Source organism: Mugil cephalus, chromosome 2, assembly GCF_022458985.1.
Source record: "Mugil cephalus isolate CIBA_MC_2020 chromosome 2, CIBA_Mcephalus_1.1, whole genome shotgun sequence".
NCBI classification, from domain to species: Eukaryota; Metazoa; Chordata; class Actinopteri; order Mugiliformes; family Mugilidae; genus Mugil; species Mugil cephalus.
The window spans coordinates 25,400,326-25,418,630 of record NC_061771.1 but is presented as its reverse complement, the minus strand read 5'-3'; the positions used below and the strand labels follow the sequence as shown (position 1 = coordinate 25,418,630).

Sequence of the window (18,305 nt, the reverse complement as noted above, 5' to 3'; positions counted from 1 at the left end):
TTATTTCCAACTGATTGCAGCGGACTGAAAATATCCATCATGACCTTATTGTAAAATCATTTGTATATACCAAAATGGTTTGATTGGCCTGGCAGAACTTTGCTGGAGCTGAATAAAGTTGTTCAGGCTTCCAGTGTAATGTGGGTTAGGGTTAGAGTTGGGGTTAGGGTTAGAGATATGTTTTATAATCCATGTTCCATCCAAAAAAACAAACAAACAAACAAAAAACACCTCACTCGAATCTCAAATGTCCGCAAGGTATATCCGAAAGCACTAGAAGTAATAGAGAAACCCAACTTTATAGGAAAGGATTTAGATTATTGTGCCGGATTCAATGTACCAACTCATGTGATCTCATGGGGAGATAGATATAGAGAGTGTGCTGCTTTAAATCTATTGATCCACACTCTAATCCACCGATAATGCACCTACAATCTGCTTTGCCAACCACTAAACATACAGAGAGATAAAGAAGCAGCAGTAGTAGCAGAGGAAGAAGAACTTGCTTGCATAATATGTTGTGGTGACGAGAAGTTGGTTGGGGAGACTCACCCTGTTTAAGTTTTAAAATCTGCCTTCAGTAGAATGCTAACTAGCGTTAGCCAAGGTGGGATGAAATGTGTACTGTGGCTTGATAAAACCGCCAGCTGCTCCATGTTCCGTTGACTTGTTTGTCTGTTATCGTGAAGCCGTATTTAAACTCATCCGAGTCGACAGGCGCAGCACCAAGACGCAACATGTGCAGAAAGAGCTGACTGTGGAAAGCGCTAGCTAAAGCGCAGAAATGCTAGTAAGCTTCAAGTGCTTAAAAGCAGAAAGTAAAACATAAAATAAAACATGACAACCCCTCTTTTATTGGTGGAAAGATTTGTGACATTTAGACATCACTTATTGTAACACCTGATTGGTTTATAAATGCTTGTAAAGAGTTGTAAATAGCTTTGTTGTTCTGTGTACATGAGCTTTTGAAATGTACACGTTACAAAAATGCTCCGTTAAACATAGAAATAAAGTCACGCATGTGTAGTAGGGTATATAGGGTTTCTTTTTACATGTTAACACTTCCTAAATGAGACAGGAACATGTTCCAATTGTAACCCTCAGAAGGATATACTGTAGCAGTACTTTGTTAATGCAAAAATTTTGACTATACTGTAACTCTTGATTTTTTTTTTCTTATAGTGTGCTCCTAGAAGAAAATACAACACAAGGATAATATTTGATTGTCTAGTTCAATCCACAGTCCAATAAACTGTAACCAAGATAAGACACCTAAGAATCCAATTTATGTTAACAGTTACATCTTTTATTTCATTTGTACGCCATTGCTCTTGACTCCGTTCTGTTATCACGCTCATACTGGCCTGGCTTTGCTCCATCCACTACTGCTTAATTTTCCTTCCCTACCATTATTCTCCTCCTCTATATCTCTTTTAGTCTCAGAAGCTGATTATGGCAGCCCCACCACTTCATTAGCCACGGAGTCCTGTAGGATACATTTACACTTCAAACAATATGGAGGAAGCAGGAGAGCGACATGGTCTGAAAAGGGTACTTAAGAAAGGAGAAAAAGCCTGTATGACAAAAAGGTAGAAAACAAGAAGAGGCAGAGATGGTGATGGAGAGATGTGGTATGCTGGTCTATGGAAAGCCAAAAATACAGTAAAGATATAGAAGAAGGGGAGGATCGAGGGAGTGGAACAGAGAAAAGTGAAAGGGCTGTAAATTGGCTGGGGAGAGAACGGATGGATGAACAAGGGCGGAAGAAATCTCCGAACCAGTATAGACCGAGAACATGCCTGTTAAAATTAAAAAGATACAGTTCCAACTCTTCCAATTTTAAGGGGGTACAAGACAACTTAATGGATCTAAAATATGGTCTGGAAACCGGGCAAAAAATATGAGAAATGGAGACCCAATATGGCTACCTTTTGCCTTATTTGACAATGACAATCAAAGCTCTGTCAACCCGAGAAGGCAGTACAGTACATTGACCACACTTCACCACAACCAAAACCTCCCAGTTTGGGCAAGTTATGTTCAGTAAGTTTGGTTTAAGAGACACTTAAGAGAAAATGGTCACGTACATCTTTGCCTGGGTAACCCTGAACCTAACATCACCACCCAATGCCTTCCATTAATCTGCCTTTATTAATCCTGTGTGTGGACACCAATGGACGACAGAAGTTGATATGTTATCTTAACTCCACCACCTATGGACTGTAGCTATGTTGCCAGACTAAATACCCCGATCAGCCACAACTTTAAAACCACTGACAGGTGAGGCGAATAACACCGACCATGTTGTGGCAAACGTGGGGACCTGCCATTTGTGTGGAGGTTACTTAGACATGTACCACCCACCTAGACCAGACCAGGCACCCCCACCCCATAGCATTGACACTCCTTGATGGCAGCAGGATGCAACCTGACACAGGCATACATACACAAAAACAGAAAAACTCAAAAAACATGGGAAAACAGCACAAGATGGTCATAATGTTATGCTTGATCAGTGTATTTATACACGCCTTCCATGGTCTCAACGCAGTGATGCAGACTATATATATATACTGTATATATGCTGACTGTTGGTAACTGCTGGTTTTGCTTTGATTGACAAGACGCCACAATGTTTTAAACACCATGAAATGGAACAGACAGCTTCAGAACAGTTTCATGTGAAACTGTCAAAATGAATACCTTGTTGCCTACAATATGTGCAGCAGACACGCTGGTGAAGTTCAAACAATATAAGTTGCTGCTGCTGTTTGTTAAGTTCCTTTGTAAACATTCATGCATGTACTTACCAAAGTACCTATGCACTATGATATTTTCAGCAAATTCTATTTGTTGTATTTCCCTACGTGTGTCTTGTCAATGACACAGCCAATTTAACAAAAATAAATAAATAAATGCATTAAGGTCAATTAATAATGTACTTTTTACAATATCCATCATGAGGTTGAAGGATCTCTAGGCCTTGGTGAGAGTTATTGTGATATACGGTACCACATCATAGCATCATAATTTCCCTGTTTATATCACTGAAAATGGTCAGAATACAAAGTGTTGTTAATGAGTATAATGAGTATGACTCGCTGTTGTAATGCGGCATTCATTATTAGAAGCTAAAGGTTGATGATGTTGCATTGTATCAAAAGATTTGCTTTCGATAATGATGCACATCACAGACCAGCCCTCACTTTTAACCCCTGTGTGCCAACTAGGCTGCTACTTCCTCATAGCACATAATATACAGCAATCAGCCACAACATTAAAACCACTGGCAGGAGAAGTGAATAACATTGACCGTGTTGTGACAATTTAATGTTCAACTGGGAAACTTTTGGACCTGGCATTCATTCATGTAGATGTTACTTAGACATGTACCACCCACCTAGACCAGACCAGACACCTCCACCACATAGCAATAAGACTATTTGATGGCAGGAGCCACCCCCACTGGGTTTAGAACTATTTTGGAAACACAAGGGAAACATGTAATATTAAAAAGGTGGTCATAATGTTATGGTTGATTGGTGTATAAGTGATGCAGATGATTAATTCCTGAAAGAGTTGCTCATTGTTTGCAACAACAACTGCATCCGCAATCGTCACGTGATTAGCGTGATTACTAGAAAATGTTCATTACCTGCATATGATGCAAATAAGCTAACTTTGATGTAGAACTGTAGCACAATTGTTTTTGTCAATTGAGGGTCACTATACTAAAAGATGGACACTAAAGAAAGAAGCTACTGCTGCTGCTGCAGTGCTGGCTGCCAAAAGATGTCAGAGGGGACCTAATGCTTCTTTAATTGCTGTGTCTTCTTTGGCTGAACTGAATTCACCATCAGCTGTCACAATTAGAGGTGTAATTACAGGCCCAAGCTGCAGGCCAGGGTTAAGCTAAGGACATTCTGCGAGTGTTATCGAAAATATCAAGTAAAAATTAGCTTGTGGCGGTCATTTTTAAATTCTTGATTGCAAAGTTTCAGTGCAAACTGCATCAGTGTTTATCAAGAAACTGGGGGAGAAAAAAGCTCAGAGGAAGCAAGGAAGGTCAAACCAAGAGGATTTGTATGCATGTACAGGTGTGTGTGCGCCTTAGCTTACCTGTGGTATGACAGCATTTGGTAACACCTCTGTTGGCCACCAATAAACCAAGTGATGAGCACCTGCAGAGAAAGTAATAACTGGTGAGGCGGGAGTTGAAACAGCTCGCAAGGAGCGCTGAATAAACGACTCTTTGGTTCGGGCGTAAATATTGGAGGGCTGTCCACAAAAGAGGAGCCCGGGCATCCATCACAAAACTAAGAGCTTTAACTTTCAGACTTTATGTTCACATATTCCGCGGTGATGTACGCTTTCTGCCTCCTTTATAGATGGGAAGGGAGGGGACTGCAACTGTACAGAAGAAAGATGGATGGTTGACTGTCAGCCCTGCTTTGTTGGGGTTATTTGAGGAGGCAGCTGAAAAGACCAGCCAAAGAAATGACTTCAAGACTACAAGTTCTGAAACTCCTATAAGTCACAATGCAACTCAAGTGGAATTGGTGCTCAGAAACATTTGCATAAAACTATTAATTTGCCCATTTTATCAGTGATTGATCATTCAATATTGATATTAACACCCGGTTTTGTTCTCTTTTCCCCCGCTGCTGCAGAGACTGTAATGTATGTGGTGTTTATGCAAGCAGAAACAGCAGTTAATGTGGAATAACAAAGACAAGAAAGTTTAATTGAGCGTCTTTATTACTATATTTTTGGGCCATTGCTCAACTCTCCATGGGTCGAATACCAGCTGGATAACTTTAGGGCATTATACAGAAAGCAACAGCAATCTGTCTTCCTCAACTCCATAAAGCTCCTCATTAATAAGTGACAGGAAACTACGGTACATAAATATGCACAGTATGTGTACTGCACTTTTTTTGGGAGCACAGATTTTTATTGGCCGGGTTTTCTACTTAACTTTCCATACACAAAATCACCTTAATCAGCAGAGAATGATTTAGGTTGAGTGAAACTGAATCTTTTCTCCCCTGTAATACAGCATATAACGATCAGCCACAACATTAATGCCACCGACAGAGCAATTCAACCTTATTTGTTTTGCGTCAAAAACAATAGAAATTGTCTCAAGCTGCTTTACACAATCCGGTCTGAAACCTCCAGAGTAAGCATGAAGGTGACGCTGGCAAGGAAAAACTCCCTTTTAACAGGAGGAAAACCTGAGCGGAAGCCAGCTCATAGAGGTGAAGCCTGGGCAGGTTCATGAGAGCACAACAACAGATGCAGTAGCTCCACAGGTCAGAAACACACAGCTCCATGCCAGAGACACTCACAAGAAGATGGAGTGCGTGGGCAGAATTGTATGACTAGTAATAGAGAATAAATTAGAAAAGAAATTAGAGTACCGGAGCTTGGTGCGAGAGATAAGAGAGTAGACCATGTAGACCAGGGGTGCCCAAATTGTTCTCAGTGGAGGGTCAAAATTGAGTTCGGGGGAGGGTCATGGGCCAAATGTTAATTTTGCAGTACATTAAGTTAAATATGGGCATAGCTCTCACACAAATTAATTATGAAAAATGAGTGACACTGATTATCGGCTTCACATTTATGTTCAAAAAAATCTATCCGGCTTCTTTAAATAAGAAAAATATTTGAAGAAAGACATGGATTAATAATAGGCCAAACATGCCCAACATGAAAACAGTAGTGTACTTACTAATGCAATAAACAGGCCTCTCATACACCGCAGTGAGATCGATGTTGGTAAAAGATCGTTTTCCCAACTTATTTTGAATTTTCCTTTGTCTGTGTGCCACTGCCTAACACTCTCCATCTGCATCCTCTCATTTGCTGCTGATCTTCTTCACCTCACTGCATTTGAGCTGGCAGGAGCACAACAGTGTCACCCTTCCATCGATGTATCAGAATGTTGTCCTTTATTCACGAGTGGAAGTGCACCAATAAATAATATTCAAACTGGGCAGTCAGTATGTAGATCACTTAGGCCATGTACTCGGCCATGCATCGTCCTGAAGGTATTGCAGCTTAACTAAGGAATGGTTCAGTCCAGCTCTAACTATAAGCTTGACCAAAACTAAAGTCTTAAACCTAACCTTAAAAGTAGAGAAAGTGTGTACCTCTTATTCTACTTTTTGAAATTCTAGGAACCACAAGTAGGCCTGCCCTTTGAAATTGAAGTGATCTTTTGAGATGATTTGGTACAATCAGGTCTTTAAGATACCAGATATAACTAACATTGACCATCTTGTAACAATTCAATGTTCTGCTGGGAAACTACATCCAGCAAGATGCAGCCTGACACACACACAAAAAAAAAAATGAAGAGGAGCACATGGTGTTGACCTGGAATACAAATTCACTAGATGCCAAACCAATCCCACCATAAATATGTTGGATTTTTTTCTGATGGGACCAACTTTGATGGAGTTACGGTAAGAATACTCCAGTAATAGAAAACATAGCTCCGACACTATCGCCGTAGGTAAAGGGTTAACACATGGCCCTCCTCTCGACCCAAAGGAGCCAAAGGAGGCACAAGGGAGACCTACACAATATTATAACATTAGGCCTGATCGGTGCATGATGGCAGCATCTTAAAACATTCTGTTTCTTAGCGAATGTGACGCAGTAGCACAGAAGACGAGGTGTTTGGATGGAAGCAACTGAAGGCTGGTATCAGATTATTTTTCACTCAAGCCTTTAAACGTCGAGGTCAGCCGGACTGCTGCTGATTTTCATCTCTTTCCTCCCGTGTTCTCAGCTGCTGCTAACATCCCGAAGAGCCGTGCTTGGAAGTCAATCATGCTTAGCTTGGGTTACAAGAAATGTAATCAGATTGAGTTTGACTCCCCATCGCTGTGAAAATGTCAAAGCGAGCTGAATGACAGGTTAACAAACCCCTGCCCATTAAATGAGTGACTCCAGAGTCCACTTGACCTTTGTTTATGGGCCTTGTTTTAAGGGCTGCTCTCCACAAAATCGCTCTGGCACAGCGCTGAGGCTTTTTATTTCATACATTTAAAATCTGCACACGAAACAACAAAGAAAGCCGAATTTGCAGATTAGACATCTTAAAAGAAAACACACACATTCAGTCCCATTTGCCACAGTTTTAATCTGGATCTGCTTGCTATAATAATGTGTCTTGGCTGACTCCAAATGAAAAAATGTATAATGCTGTCATAACACTAGCTTAACGCCTTCCAAATTACAGTTTAACACATTTATTCTGGGATCTACATGTTATTTACCTCTAATTTTCTATAGAGCAGCACATCCTTAAAGAGAAGCCTAATATTACCTTGGTTACCTACGGTTTTTAACAAGAGATTTAATAAGACTCCTGTTGTTTTGCGTGATGTCTTTATAACAGTCAGTTAATCAGGTAAAGCTTGCTGAGGTTGTTCTGCGGTGGAAGCCAGGCAAATATGGTGAATAATCATCGTTGAGTTTCCATTGAATCCTCATTGATACCTCATTTAGTGTCTTCTCTCACACAGTTCAGATGGAGCAGAAAACATGATGTCGCACATAATAATACCATGTTGGGTCCATCTTGCTAGTTCTCTCTCTTTGCTAGTTCAAATACTTGTGTCATAATCACTGCCGGAAATAGGCACATTGGCTTTTATAACTCTGCCTGTGACTCTTTTGTTAGAAAGAGTCAAAGGCAACAGTGTTTTTGCCCCTAAAGACCCTTTTATGGTACTGTGGGACCTAGACCCTGTAACCTAGGGTTAGGGTTAGGGTAAGCCTTTCTCTGTGAGTCATTTATACTAATTTATTTTCAGTTCTACTTCCAACTTTGAACGATGGCGAATGAGAAATTTGCCAAAATTTCACCAAACATACAAACATACAACATACAAATGTTTTTATCTCCAAACCTCCTAAGTTAACCTTTCCTCGATGTGTTCCGTCTGCATTGATCCAAAACAATCAGTTCAATAATGGTGGAGATGGAAGCAGCCGGAAATACCATCGGAAAGATGCGCATAGTTAGTTATGTTTGTGGAGGGGAGCCCGTCAGTTACGGTGCTAGGGTCTGTGTAGGCTCTGCTTTGTCTGTGCTGGTCATCGTAGATTGTGCGTCTAAACCGCCCATAAGTTCAGTCTGTGAACAAAATCCTTTTCGACAAACTTTGAAAAGTATGTTCTCCTAAAGTGGCCAGACTCTCATTATACAGTATGCTGTCTATCAGCATATTCCCCACAGAAGAAATTATATAAAAGAGCGTACATGTAAACTATTAGCGACAGGGTGTCAGTGGAGACATTCCATAAAATGAAAATCACAATTAATGATGCGTGATCCATAAACCAGCAGTTATCTCTATACAAGAGCCAGCAAATGAATGATATAAATGAGTCACACAGACGTGTTCAAAAGCACCATTTAATATGACAGGTTCCACTAAAAAGTATGATACATTGTCCTATTTTACCTAGAAAGCTATTTTCTTAAATCTAAGTGGTTTTGGGGCATTAATCTAGAAAAAAAAGCACTACAAAAAACGATATCATTGTGTATAACATACACAATATCAGGAAGGTGGTGTAAAGGCTTTACAGTACTTGACTCCTTCTATAGATAGTATCATGCTATCAAGTTGGAGGACTTATTGGCGACATACAGTCGATCTTCCAGAAGTAATTCTTGTTTGTTTTGGACCAACAACACAAGCTTTCACCGTTTTTTTTTTTTTTTTCTGAATTGCCTTTGAGCTCTTCAGTGTTAGTATGCCTTCTTATCACTTGCCTGTGTAATTTGTCCCATTATGACTCTGTGCCTGTAATCCCAAACCCCCATCACAGGTGGATGCTTTTTTCCACATTTCACGTGGAAACAAGATAAGAAGTTTTGGGAGCGCCTCGTCTCTATTTTCAAACACTCTCCCGACTCCCTAAGTGCTCAGCGAACAATCAAGACTCTCTGCAGATAGCGGTCGCTCCAGCACAGATTTACCACGATTACCATCAAAAAAAGATCGTTTTTCTAACGGGAGTTCAAATTAATTTTCATCCTCCCGTAGAGCGAGGCCGAGTGGAGCTGTGCAGGTCGCTTGGGTTCGAAAAAAAGTGAAAATCTTCGGAGAATGAGTTGGTGACATGAAGGGAGAGCAAGAGAGACGTTGGAAAACAGATTAGAGGGTAACAATCACAGAGGAGGATGAGCAAGGAGCAATATTTTAAATTCTTTTTTGTTTCACGGATTTATTCTTTTCTCCCTCCATTTTGCCGTCTCCCTCAGCTGTGAGTAATGTTGTGTCTTGCTGCAACTACTCTCCCTTCAGATGCTCCACATAAAGACTCTTTTGATCATATCTGACACAGCAGCTTTCTCTTCACCCGTCCCTCTGCCATGCCATCATCTCTCCATCTCCTCAGTGTCTCCCACTCATCTCTCTCTCATTAAACATCTTTTCTCCCGCTCGGCTTTTATCACATTTATCTCTCTGTCTCTCTCCAGTTTACTCTCTCCACCTGTCTTCTCCCTTCCACCATCTTGTTGTCTTCCCACGCTGCTTTTTTTTCCTCTGACCCCCCTCCCTCTCTCTTCACCACTTTGTGTCTATTTGATTTGACTCAATCTGGTTTCCTTAACTGAATTTAACATTTGATAAAAGGTGCTACTAAAGTGTACAGTTGATGGAAATAAGTAAAGTAATAAACTAGGGGTGGGAAAAAATATAGATTTTTATTGGGATTTCTTCTTTTCCTCCCGATACAATATCAATTTTGAATGTCTTAATATCGATTTTAAAAGAAAAAGTCATGTTTTGGGCCGATCCTGAATGACTTCCGCTCCACAACTTGAATTTTAAGCTGCATTTAAAAAAATTCTCTGAACTATGTGGAATATTGCAATATATTGCAATATCATAATATCGCAATAATGTATCGTATCGTGACTCAAGTATTGTGATACGTATCGTATCATGAAGTCCTTGCAAATTCTCACCTCCATAATAAACTGTGTCTTCTTGGTGTGCGTATATTAATGCATCCTTGTGTATTGGACTTATGTTAATTCACCTCTCTGTTCAACACTGCAGTGTACAAGATCCCCATTCCCCCCGTCCTTTATCTCCATCCATCTCTGTGCCTTTTTGATCTCATTTTGACTCAATTTCAGAAGCATTAAGATCAATCATATCTGAAGCATAAAGAAAAAAGACAATAAAACCCGATGTACCAGGTGCACATCTAACATCTTTGTTCTTTTCCCTACTCTTGATCTGTGCCTAATCGTCTCTCCTCGTCTCTCCCCTCCTTCCGACGTACTCATATTCTCATTGTCGGCATCTCCTAATTGAAAGGGAGAACGAATCAAAGGGCTAAAAGTCCGCCTCCGAGGGTTAAATTTGCGGTTGAGGACCTTTTAAAGTGCTGATGTATTCTCAAAAGTCAATGAATGGATTTTGATAAAGACAATGTTAGGTTTCTGTATTACTCATTTGAAATTCAATATTTTTAAAATACACAGCATCCCGTATGTGTGGTTTGGGGTTAGGAAAAGACCATGGCTATAGTTCAAAGGATAACTAATGTGTGTTAAAAACAAAATCCCAAAAGCGTTTTTTAACTAGTGTCAAAGTCATGTTGTAGATGAATTATGAAAAAAGCATTTCAGCCTTTTACAGAATGTGATTGATTACTGTTAGCGAACAAACAGGAATACAAACTTAAAGAGGTAGGCACTGGATAACGAGCTAATCTGCATATTTTCCACTGGGTTTAAGCACTCAGATTTGGACTGTAGTAAAGGGCTACGGTATAATGGGATTATAAATCAGTTTTACTTCCCAGAATTGGGTTGTCCAGCCCTTTGAACTGTTGCTTACTTCCTCCTCAATAGAGACTATTCCAACAGTCGTTTGGGCGGTTTAGGTTTCTGTGTAAGTTTGAAGCTGTGGCTACAGCAACAACCCAGACCCTACACAGACTCTAACGCCCTAGCCTGATGTGCACTTCCTTGTGTGGAGCGACGCAGACCGCGAGAGCTTCGATTGGTCCACTTGGTACTACCGTGTTTCAGCCTTAGCCTTATAATTTTCAAATTGATTGTTTTGAATCAACAATGGTCCGAGGAAGGGTTAACTGAGGAGGTAGAAAAGGAAGTAGAAAAAAATAAACCCGACTGGCAAAAAAGGCACAGCACCGACCAACGATTAGGTGGTTTCTAGTACAGAATCTAATCATCAGCTGATTTACAGCTGCCGCCCCATGTGTACCAAATCAGCATCCCTCTGGGTCTTCAACAAGAAAATTGGACTCCACTCTTCAATGCCAGCACTATAAACAATAACAATAATGTACTTTATGGCATTGATTTTGAACTACAGACCCATGCAAAGGCAGGTCAGAGGTTAATGACAACCCACCAGGTTTCACCACGTTGACAAATAGGCACATAAAGTGAACAATAGGAGACCAACACTAATGAAACCCAGAGCATCTCATTGAGGATCGAACCACAATAACATTTACTTTGGCAAACAGAAAGTTACATTGTTAAGATAACACTTCATGAATCATCTATGAGAGTAACATTTGTTTTAGCCATTAAGGCTCTGAAATCAATTGATTTAGCACCTTACCCTACAAAGAACCAAAATCTCTAACTTGGGCATTTTTTTTGGCAAATGGCGCGACAGTACCTCCTATTCCCCACCCTTCTCCTAAATTGACAGTGTTTAATTGTATAATTTTGTATAATTAAGTCTTATACATGTCAAAGCATGATGACAACATTTGATGATGTCACAGTCGCTTTAGTGACTGAAACATTGGATGGACACAGTCTTGTGGGAGCCTGACTGGAGTTGCACTACATACAAACTTCATCAGTGTAATGGGTATCAGCCACAAGAAATCAATCATTAATTACAGCGAAAGTTTAAATAAATTTGGTTAAAACAAACATTACAGAATTTAATTAATACAGATGTGGTGGGTGAAGAAGTTGGGGTTTACTGCGGTTTACTGAGTATCTTTGTGGTTTCTAGGTAGCAGACCAGATTGACATTCAAACCACTGACAGGAAAACTAAATAACACTGACCATGTTGTGACAAAAAATGTCCTGTTGGGAAACTTTAGGACCTGGCATTCATTCATGTGGATGTTACTTAGGAATGTAGCACCCACCTAGACCAGACCAGGCACCCCCACCCCAAAGCAATGACACTCCTTGATGGCAGCAGCCATCCCCAGCAGGAAACAGTCTGACACAGGCCCATGCACAAAATCACTTAAAAACATGAAGAACAGCACAAGGTGCTGATATGGCCTCCAGATTCACTAGATCCCAAACTGATCAAGTATCTGATCAACCAAACCATCTGACCAAAGACCCCCACTACCAACATTCTGCTGTCAGACACCACAGGACACCCTTAGAAGGTCCATGTCCATGTCCTGATGAGTCACAGTTGTTTTGGAGACACAACGGAGACTCACACAGTGTTAGGAAGGTAGTCATAATGTTACCCCTGATGTAGCGTCTGCGGAACAGTCTGGGCGTGCGTGCTCGCTCAACGCTCTTCACCAGACATTACTACAACTCCCAGAAACTTACAACTAAGTGATTTTTTGAGGACAGCAGCAATGTGAATCCCACCGCAGGAACAGATGTCCTCTGTGCTTTGGGTGAATCGGCCCACAGTACCATCAGTAATTTCAGCCATTTTCAGATGGAAAGTCTATTTAAAAAAAAAAAAAAAGAAAAAAAAAAGCCAGTCTGGTTTCTGTAAGACGCAAACTGACTGTTTAACCTCCCATCATCTGTCACTGCCTGGATCTGCAAAAAATCTGACACCTTGTAAACACTCTGAGTGTGCTCTCTGAATTTAATGGCTGCAGTCACCAGAGAGGTAAAAAAAAAAAAAAACTAACAGTATACAGGTTATATAATGGAGCAGACATGGTGCATTATCATGTTGTAAAGTACCCAACAGTGTAAAAGCAGGTCGTAACATTCCCACATCTAATATCTCTGTGACTCTCGTGTTCTCATGACCCCCTACTATAGACACAGACCACTTTGCTTTAAAAGAATGCATATGACCTCAAGTTAAACCATTCGCTCTTTACTTCACAGTGTAGAGCTGCTCTGATGACGCATCTCCAAGGTTATGCTCACACTGCAATTGACTGCTCAGAGGAGATGTGTACGTTTTAAGTGTTCACATTATTTTTCACATGTGACCAATGAAACCTTTCATTGCGAAGTGGTGGCAGTCTTGACCTGGCCTATTCGACAGGTGCAAAAGAGTAAGGTGTCGCACGGAACGTGGCTGCAGTTTTCTTCCAAATATGCTATTGTTTTCTGCAAAACGGATCACCACTTTGAAGCTGCAACTTGTCTTAACACTCCATTTGGCCAGTGCTTGGATGTGCTTCCAAACTTAGACGAGTTACTGCAGAGTCTATCTCCCGCAAGTTTTGCGTGCCCAGATGTGCCACTCCAAACGTGTGAGGTCTAAAGCCTCATTAACTACCTCCATCGCAGCTGTCTTTCAATATTTTATTCACTCCCAGAAGCACAGACCTGTGATGAATGTTGATGTGTAATGACCTTTAAGGAAAAACTAATTCTCAGAAGAGGCTGTGTTTTAAAAAGAGACTTTTCCAAAAACAGAATCTACCAGCTAAAATTTTAACTCTGTCCAGGCCAGAATACAGCCTTGATCTTTTTGAAATGTTTTATAGGTCCAATGCTGCTACTGACACCGGTGAAGCTATTTGCAGATTTCAGATAGTTCTGCACAACTATCTGTTGGGAAAGTGTCTGAGTTTGGCTAAATCTCATTTTGAGCACCTGTACAGAAGAAAGTTAAAGTGATTTTGAATAAGAATGTAACAATGTGCATGACATTGTGGAGTTTGAAGCGCAGGCAGAGTCCTCACACAGATAAGTAGTGCATAGGGCAACCAATATCCAACAAAAGATAGAAAATAGTCATCAATACGCCAGAATGCTCAATATCAGGGTGCTGAGACAATCTGGCAACTGAAAAACAAATGAGGCGTAGTATTTGCAGACGTAGGTGAGGTACATCCTCTCAGGTGTTTGTAAGATATGATGGGACTGATCTCCCGCAGGAGAAATAATTTGGTAGCCTAAAACTGACTCTGACTTCTCTCGGTTTCTGGCCAAGTCTAACCAAGCTGAGTTAGGGTTCAATTCTATCTCTGATGAATTTATCTCTTAATTTGACTAATGACCAAGGAGACTCCTCATCAGGTCAGATCACAGTGCTTTGAAATAAGAAAGAGAAAAAGGTGTCAGTATTGCTCGAATTAGAATGGGATGTAGAAATGGGACTTGCAGGTCTTTCTGGGGACCCAGATCTTGTGGATCCTTTACCTTCAAAGAGCCGTTCTGGCTCACTTTGATAAATTGATTTATTTTTAAGATGCCAGCCTTGGGGTTACTTATTTTATGTTCGAAATAAGCCTTGTGATAGGGTAAAGAGTTGGATCAGAATCAAAACTTAGACAAACTTAGACATCCCACCGTTATATAATCTCTCTATCTATACTCTATCTATATCCATAGACGGATGCTTTATTTATTATGCGAAAAATTCGGTAAATGCCAGAAGCTGAACCTGCGTCCGCCGCTACGTTCACCACTATACCACTGAGTCTGTGAAACACAGCAGAAGAACAAAAGAACAGTTCGCAACTGTGACTCGGTTCCCATTGTTTGTTTTAAAGGGCTGGTCAACATATTTGGTTCGTTTGTGAACATCACAACTCTAATATAACGTCCTTTCTTATTTTCTGGAAACACATGTGAGATGATCCAAGCCAGAAGAACACTACTATCAGTGACAATTTCCAAAGAAAGGAAAAGAAAAAAAAAGATTGATATAACTCTTCCAAAAGATACAGTACTGTCACAACCACAAGAAGAAACATAGGAAAAATGTAACAAGTAAATGAAAAAAAGATGTACTGAGGCAATATAAACAGATACACATAAAAACATTACAAGGTGGCTGGATGTGTATATCAGGCTGTATGTAAAATGGTGACACAGATTAACTCACACTTTGCATACGGAGGACCTGCAGGTTAAAACGGTCCTCAGTGTAGCCTATGGATCGTTTCTTTGTCTCTAAACCATTAACTGACATTGTGAAATTAAGCGAGGGGCAGGACAGCGTATGTGACCGGTTTGAAGAGATGTTGATGAGATCCGTGTGATGTAACAGGAACCAGCGACCCAGTGAAGCCATCGCCGACGGGCAGATCAATACCCAGCAACACAGCTGAATGAGGTGTGTCTGTAATATCTTATACCTCTTCAGCTTCACCCGTCCACCCCAGTCCTATATATCAATTTTTTCTCCCCTTTCTCCTTCTACCTTGCTCTACTCCCCTTCTCTCCTCTCCTCTCCTTCCATCCATCCATCCTATCTTCATCTTACCCATCCCCCCTCAGGTCGTGACTGAACCCTGCACCACCTCCCTCCCTTCCTTCCTTTCATATTCTACTTCTTTACCTTTCGTCCAGAACAGGGCATTTGCTGCTCTGGTCTGTTGACAAAGTCACAACGACACAGTGGTTAGAGCAGTGTAATGAAGTTTATACACACTCACTTAATGTGAGCACTAAGTCATAGAATACCCAGTGTTCAGTCCATTAAATTGTGTTATGATTATTTCTTTAAGACTATGATAGCAAATATATTCATGAAACACTGATACCATTAGCATGATGGTATTTTTCGCTAACGACCTACCTAGGAGCACGTTATTGATTCAGTGCATGCACACCAGTCTGGCATAACATTACGACCTAATATTGTGTAGGTGTCCCATGTGCCTCCAAAACAGTTCATCAGGGAATGGACATGGGCTTTCTGATGGTGTCCTGTGGTATCTCACAACAGGAGGTTGTTAGTGGGGTCTTGTCTGGTCTAGTTGGGTGGCACATGTATAAGTAACATCAATGACCAACCTTTCCCAGCAGAACATTGAATTTTCAGAAGATGGTCAATATTATTTACGTCACCTATCTGTGGTCAATAATGTTGTAACTAATCAGTATAAACTGTTGTACCTAAAATTCACCTTCATCCTTTTTTAGTAGCTTCAATGCAATTATTTGACATAAATGACTAAACTCAAAACAGCACAGTGTAATTACGGAAAGATGTCCGCCAGCACACATGGAATTGCTCATGTGCCATGTTGCCTACTTGAATAATCCAGCTCTGTAAAAATTCCTCACTGTGTAACCCAAGCTTTGGCTTTCTCAACACCACCACTACAAAAAGCACAAGCATCCAGACCCCTGAATAATTAAATTCATTCATACACTGGATAACCGTGGCACGTATGTTGTAAACAGTTCATTAACTGCACATCGTGTGAAATGCACCATTGACTGTAAAAGCAGTGGATGGCTGCCTCTTCGAGGCGTGCAGATTCACCAGGGGCAGTGATTAACACTCAGACTGTACGAAATTAGCCAAAATCGTTTAAATTTCCCCATCCATCAAGGTCAATGGCGGTTCAAGTTCTACATTGCTTGTAATAAACTGTGAGTCACACTCTCCCAGTGCTCTCAGTTACGTGTGGATAACCAGGAAGTACACTTCAGTGAGAGTGGTGGCGCTTATGGGATGCTGTTAGTCGATTTGGGACAGGGACATACAAGGCTGGAAGGGCAGTCATTACAGTGTAGCCGCAAAAATAGAGTAAACTTCACCACTGTGTGCAGCAACCAGCTGCAACATTAAAACCACTGACAGGAAAAGTGAATGACACTGACCATTGTGTGACAATTCAGTGTTCTGCTGGGAAACCTTTGGACCTGGCATTCATTCATGTGGATGTTACTTAGACATGTAGGAACCAACTAGAGCACCCCCACTCCATAGCAATGACACCGTGAAAAATGGTTTAAGAACAACTCAAAGAAACGAAAAAAGTGTCCGTCGGATGATCCACAAAGGTCCCTTCCCTCAACCCATAGCACGCAAAGACCATCCCAGATTGCCAGAAACAATAGGACAACCTCAATAGATAATGAGCCACATCTGTTGTGGAGACACAAGGGAGACTTATATATAATATTAGAAAAGTGGTCATAATGTTACGCCTGATATCTGGGCATTAGTCGTGATTCCTCCGTGAATATAATGCAGCGTCATTGCTCTTAACCATCACATATTGCACATCAAAATGTGCTGTTGTGCGCCATGACACCAGTAAACAAAAACACAGATTTTTTGGGTATAATTCATCTCTGAAAACTTTTAAAAGAGTCCTTTAGACCATGGTCACATGTACTTGCTTGTGTCCTCGTGATCAGAAAAGGTCAGTCTAATGGAATCTGAAGGTTCAGCTACAAGTAACAAGTCAGTGGAAACTGAAAGTGCCTGAAATTCTCTAAAGATGTTGGACTCCATCATATGTGCAGCGCATTAAGGATTCAGGTCAGATAGTAGAGACACAGAATGACTTAAATATGCACTCTCAGACGTCAAGAGACTGATCCTTTACTAAATTCATAAGCAGCCTTTCAGCTCTAACCTCATTCCCCTTCGACCAGTGTACTCACCACCACTCCTCTGAACGTGTCCAAACATCCACTAGTTCAAGACACAGCATAAGACATTTGGTTTTCAAACAGTGCAGGGAGGAAGAAGGGGGCTGATGTAGGCTTCTCATTCATTTCCACGAGGGTCATCACTTACTTATTTACTTACTTACTCACTCATCTCTGTTGGCATTGACTATGTGATCATGTATATGTATGTGTATGTAGATATGTACTGTATGTGTGTATTTATGAGTGTATTGCATATGTATATGTGTACACATATGAGCAGTGCATGTATATATTTAAACAGAGACGACAGGAAGCAAATTATCATTAATTGATGATTTGGGGAAGAGGGGTGAGATTTCATTTGATTTTACTTCCACCCACTCATTTTCAAATATGCAAATTATAGATTAATAGTAATATTTATTTAACATTTTGCTTATTATTTGCTACATCTATGTGTGCTTGTATAAGAACCTTATTTAAAAATTGTTAAATTTGCATGTTCTACTATTTCCTGATTACATTTATTTTCCTTATTTACATATTTGAAATAAACGTTTAAATCAATCAATCAATCAATCAATCAATCAATCAATCAATCAATCAATCAATCAATCTATCTATCTATCTCAACCTGGTCTCTTTCACCTTATACCCGAAATGAGCTGTCACATGAGCTGTGAGCTTTGTGGGTC

General features: G+C 40.5%; 1 protein-coding gene across 2 annotated transcripts in view; it reads right to left on the bottom strand.

Moving 5' to 3' along the window:
- LOC125004104 (protein phosphatase 1 regulatory subunit 29-like) overlaps nt 1-18,305 on the bottom strand; it is a 246,391-nt gene that overhangs the window by 103,747 nt on the left and 124,339 nt on the right. For both annotated transcript variants that reach the window (XM_047578472.1, XM_047578473.1), the window contains one exon: nt 4,120-4,181. The gene's annotated coding sequence lies outside the window, so the exon portion shown is untranslated. The remainder of the gene's footprint in view (nt 1-4,119; nt 4,182-18,305) is intronic.